Genomic DNA, 5,902 nt, shown 5'->3' with positions numbered 1-5,902 from the left:
AAAAAAAAAAAAAAAAAAAAAAAAAAAGATGCCGACCTAAAGCCTACCTGAACTGTATAGTCTGCAACAGAGGAAAACATGCGGAACTGAGCCTGTCGTGACTCATTGCCGAGGCTGGGGGATAGGTCGCTCTGCGAGCCCACCTGGGCTCCAGCGTGTCTGTAATGAAGGCCTGGCCGTGCTGCTTTTTCCTGACATCGTCTCTGCCATCTTGGGTTATGGGTTTAAACAGAAATGGAAAATTGTTCTCTCCTGAATTACAACCCCAACAACTAGGACCACCTATTGTATTTGTCTTCCAGGCTGACATTAATAGGTTTAGTTATTAAACCTAAATAAAAATAGTCCCCAGGCTGAGAATTGTTCCAGGGGTTATTTTAAAACATCCTTTTCGGGGTAGGGATAAAAATGGATGTGGTCTGGAGCAATCTTTTCTCTCTAGGACTATTTCTTCATCTGTATTAGATGATTGCTACCGTCCCTTCTAGTTCCAACATGAAATGACTGTAATTCTCCTGCTGTAGGTATAGAGATGTCTAAATTAGGCAGGTCAACTGGTCAACCTGTGATTCCCTGGTTTTATGAGAGAGGAGATCACTATACCATAACATATCTTGTATATGCTTTCTGAAAAGCTAAGGATTGGTAACTGTATCAGGTGTGTTGGCTGCAAAGAAATGAATTCTGGCTAGTTTAAGCAGAAAAGGGATTTATTACAATAATTATCTGTGAGGTAACACAGAATCTCCAGCAGACAGAGAACCAGTTGAAATAATGACATATGGCCAAACCCCACCCAAGGCTGCTCCTATGAGGACACTACTCAGTTTATAGGTATAAACGGAGCATTTATTGAAATCTTCTGAGTGTTGCTACATAGGCAACCCTCTAGTGTACATTCTCTGTTAAGACATTTGGCTGCCCTTAGTGTTGAAGCTGGCATACAGATACTATCACACTGTCTGTGCTGAAATATGCAAAGAAATACAGATACTGCAAAATAGAGCCCAATTATATGAGTCCTTTCCTCCCAGGGTAAAAGCCAAAAACGTACTTCACCAGCCTCCCTTGCTATTAGGCTCAGTCAATCAGATGCCCTTGCACCTGACTGATTATGGAGCTAGTGATGTAAGGAAGTGAGTGAGACAATAGCAAGGACATGGAACCAATCTAGGTGCCCATCAGTGGTGGACTGGATAAAGAACATGTGGCACACATATACCATAGAATACTATGCAGCCATAAAAAAGAACAAAATCATGTCCTTCACAGCAACATGAATGCAGCTGGAGGCTGATATTCTAAGTGAATTAATGCAGGAACAGAAAGCCAAATACCACATATTCTCACTTATAAATGGGAGCTAAACATTTGGTATACATGGGCATAGAGATGGCAACAATAGGCACTGAGTACTACTAGAGGGGGAAGAGAAGGAGGGGAGTAAGGGGCCGAAAAACTACCTATTGGGTACTATGCTCCCGTATCTCAGTGATGGATTCATTCATACCCCAAACCTCAGTGTCACACAATATACCCGTGTAACAAACCTGCACATGAACCCCCACATCTAAAAGAAAAGTTGAAATTATACTGAAAAAAAAGAGAAGTGTATGAGACTTTGCTAGTTAGCATAGTGAATATCTGAAAGGAGTCTTCACTGTGGAAACTAGTGACATTAAGTAGGAAAATGAACATTAGATATGGGATATCATTTTGATAAAAAATCAATATTTAGGATACTGTTATGGGCTGAATTGTGTCCCTCCTACCAATTCATATGTTTAAGCCCTAAGCCCCAGTACCTCAGAATGTGACTATATTTAAAGATAGGATCTTTGAAGAGGTGATTACCTTAAAATGAGGCCGTTCTTGTGGCCCTAATCCAATCTGACTGAAGTCCTTATAAGATGAGGGGATTTGGACACTCAGGGACACCAGGAATGTGCATGTACAGAGAAAAGGCCATGTGAAGACACAGTGAGAAGATGAGCATCTGCAAAACAAGGGGAGAGGCCTCAGGAGAAACCAACCCTGCCAACATCTGGATCTTGGCATTCCAGCCTCCAGCACTCTGGGAAAATAAATTTCTATTGTTTAAGTTACCCAGCCTGTGGTCCCTCACAAACTAATACAGCTACCTCGATTGGCTAAAAGATTAGAGCCCTTCCCTGTTTTTAATGAAGAGGGTATAAGGTTCCAGCAAGGACTGCAGCCTTTTTCTTAGGGATAGTGTCTGAGACTTGATCGCTAACTGGCCCTATGTCCACCCACTTAGCTGGAGAATTCCAAATTGTCCGGCATGGCCTAGGAACCTTCCAGAATCCTGCCTCGGGCATGTTGCCATGTCTGCCTTGAGGAAATGTTTCAGTCAAGGTGGTGCTGAGAGCCCCTAAAAGGACAGAAAATGGGACTTCTTTGAGCTTACTGAACATGTTGTATGAAATGTTAATGAGCGATTGTAAAGTAAATGTCTGTATATGGAGCAAAAAATTGGTTTAAGACTTGGTTTCCTTCTTTGGTAGTGCGATGACGGGCATGCCTTGCCTCATATGTGGCCACACTGGTTTGGGTCAGTTCACGGCAGGTGTTCACAGGTGCTGAGCAGCCGTTACAATGACAAGTCTCTATATTAGTGACCAAATGGGGACATGAACTCCATGACAAATCTCAGGCCTTAGTTTTCTGTGACCCAAATAATGGCCTCTATGTCAACTTTTAAATGAGGTTGTCCTTTCAATTAAGCCATTATTTTTTTCTTTCCTTTGGAATTGAGATTCTCAAAATATGTGCAACAAAACATTCTCAAAAGTAAGTTTCTGTGATTAAATAAATTTGGGAAACAGTTAAATGCCCTCTCTCCTTTCTTGGAGATACAGAGCCTATTAGCATCACATTAGATCCGCGGTAGCTCATGTCTGTTATCCCAGCAGTTTGGGAGGCCAAAGCAGGTGAATCACCTGAGGAGTTCGAGAACAGCCTGGCCAACATGGTGAAACTCCATCTCTACTAAAAATACAAAAATTAGCCAGGCATGGTGGTGTGTGCCTGTAATCCCAGCTACTCGGGAGGCTGAGGCAGGAGAATCACTTGTATGTGGGAGGTGGAGGTTGCAGTGAGCCAAGATTGCACCACTGCACTCCAGCCTGGGTAACAGAGCAAGACTCCATCTCAAAACAACAACAACAAGAACAACAAAAACAAAACAAAAAACAAACAAAAAACCCAAAACAACATCAACAACAAAAAGATCTAGAGAAGTCTATAGTGAAGGAGCCTCTTCAGATTTACTTAACCTAGCATTACCCATGTGACCACAGATCATTTTTTTCCCCTTTTGAAATACACTGTTAAGTTGGGGGCTAGGAATGGGTGGAAATGGTTAATGGGTACACAAAATAGAATGAATAGGGTGAAAATAGTCAATAACTTAACTGTACATTTTTAAATAACATAAGGAGTGTGATTGAATTGTTTGCAACTCAAAGGATAAATGCTTGAGGGGATGGATAACCCAGTTGCCATGGCGTGCTTATTTCACGTTGCATACCTGTTTCAAAACATCTCTTGTACTCCACAAATATATATACCTACTATGTGCCCATAACAATTTTTTTAAAAAGAAATAAAATTTGCAAAAAAAAAAGAGAGAATACCTGTTAGTATTCCAAGGAACTGTTGTTCTATGGGTCACTCTTATCTAAAATGTGGTTCTAGAAGGGTATTTGTGCCTGTGATTAGATTTGCTCCCTTTTCTCTTCACACAGTATCTTTCACTATTCAAACATGCAGTCAAATTGAACTCAGCAAGACATAGTTTTAAATCTATGTGAAATAAGTAATTGATGAAATGACTCATATGCCATCTCTTTTGATTCGGTGGTTTTTCTTTGAGTGGCCAAGAGTTTGCTTGGGAGTCACACAATGTGTGATGTATCAGAACCCGGGAAGACATCCCTGCAGGCATGCTGGAAAGGTTGGTTTCAGGCTGCTTAATGATTTCAAATGGCAATCCCAGGCTCTACATGCAGTAATCCTACTCCTAGTTGTTTAAATTCAAATACTTATTCTCTTAAATACTCATTATTTTCTAAAATTCAAATGAAATAAAGTAAAAGTATATAAAATTAAAATGACACAAACCAGAAATTTCTGGATGCAGACAAGACAAGAAAAACAATGAAGGAAACCCTCTTCATTGTTCCAAAGACATGGGCACGCCTTTGGAATTGTCCTTGAAGATGGGCACCCAGTTAGTGTTAGGAAAATCCTGAGCTGGCAAAGAGTGGTTGCATTTCAAGTGAGAAATGTGTTCCAAAGGAAAGACAAAGAATAGCCATTTCTAGACAGTGCTGTAACTAAGGCTTATATAAACCATGGGGGGTAGGGTGGCATTTAACCATGTTGCCATGCCAGATTTCTCAGCAGTGTGTGCCTTACTTTGATACACCGAGGCATTAGCAAAACCCCAAGCAAACAGCTGCCTTCAAAGTCCTAATTGTGGGTCTCCCATGACAGGACAGTATGAAAAACAGCAAGAGAAAAAACAGCCTCCTCTAGGACCGTGTTTTAAATATGTGTAGATACATGTGTCTGTGTGTATAATTATATGTTTAATTTGTAGATCGTGACCACAATGTGTTTTATTCTCCTCTTGGGAACACACATCAACCTATTTTCTCATATACATAAATGCCATCAGGGCAGCTACTCAAGCGGAATCCTAGTAGCCACCCTGATTACTGCTGCTTCTCCACCCGCTACACTCAGTCTATCAGCAGCTGCTGTTGCCTGCAAAGTGACTGCAGATCCACTCATTTCTATTTCCACTGTTATGACCTAGCCCAAAATACCAACACCTCATGTAGATCACTGCAGTTCCTAATTTGTCATTCCGTAATGGCAGAACCAATTCAACATTGTCAGTAACAAAATGATTAGCTGTTCTTCAGTGCAATGGACCCCCAGGTTGCCGGTCACATTACCTGAGCTTACCTAAATGAACTAAGGGTGCCTGATTCAGGACCCTGGAGCCAGCTGGAATAAAAAAGTCAACCATGTGCGGAACCCAAGTGCTCGGACCAAGGAACAAGGGCCAAATTAAGAAGCAAGGGGTACCCTGTTTTGCTGCAGTATGGACTTAGCCAAAGACCTGGCGTCACTTCTTTGCATGATCCAATCAGATCATGCCTTGTTTCATTTTCCTGTCCCTTGCATTGTTGCTGTTTGCCTGGAAAACCTGCTCTCAAACCCCAGTTCAGGAAGACAGATTTAAGTGTTGGCTCCTGTCTCCTTGCCAGTTGACTTGCAATAAGCCCTTTCTTTTCTCAAAAGCTGGTGCCATAGTACTGACTTCTGTGTACCTTGGGCAGTGAGGCCATTGTGTGGCAACATTCCTGCTGATGATTTTGGGTAAAACAGCTACTCTCTTAACTCAATTTGCTTCTGGTAAGATAGGGGTAATAATAATTTTTACTTCATAGGATAGCAGTGAGGTTTAAATGAGAAAAGGATATCCAATATTTAGCAGAATGCCAGGGCTATGGTGAGTTCTCAACAGATATTAATTTTTTTTTTTTTTTTTTTTACCACTACTACTATATATCCTCAATTCCAAGGAGAATTTCCGCTGGAGATTTTAATGTCGGTAGTTAAATCTCTTAAGGAGCAAGTGATATAATATACCTTATTTTTCCGTGTAGCTAATAAGATATTAAGTGCTATGATTGTATGTTTACAGACTCATAGTTCACTGACATGTTTTGGGGATTCATGAGAGAATTTCTATAACTGAAGTTTAGGGATGACAAATGCTAAATATACATAAAGTATCACTCCTAAAATGTTATCGGCTTTCACCGGGGAATAGTAACTAACTCATATATTGACTTTTGCACAGGCA

This window comes from Theropithecus gelada, chromosome 7a, assembly GCF_003255815.1.
Source record: "Theropithecus gelada isolate Dixy chromosome 7a, Tgel_1.0, whole genome shotgun sequence".
Lineage (NCBI taxonomy): Eukaryota > Metazoa > Chordata > Mammalia > Primates > Cercopithecidae > Theropithecus > Theropithecus gelada.
The sequence above is the reverse complement of the archived record's forward strand: the minus strand, read 5'-3'. Positions refer to the sequence as shown.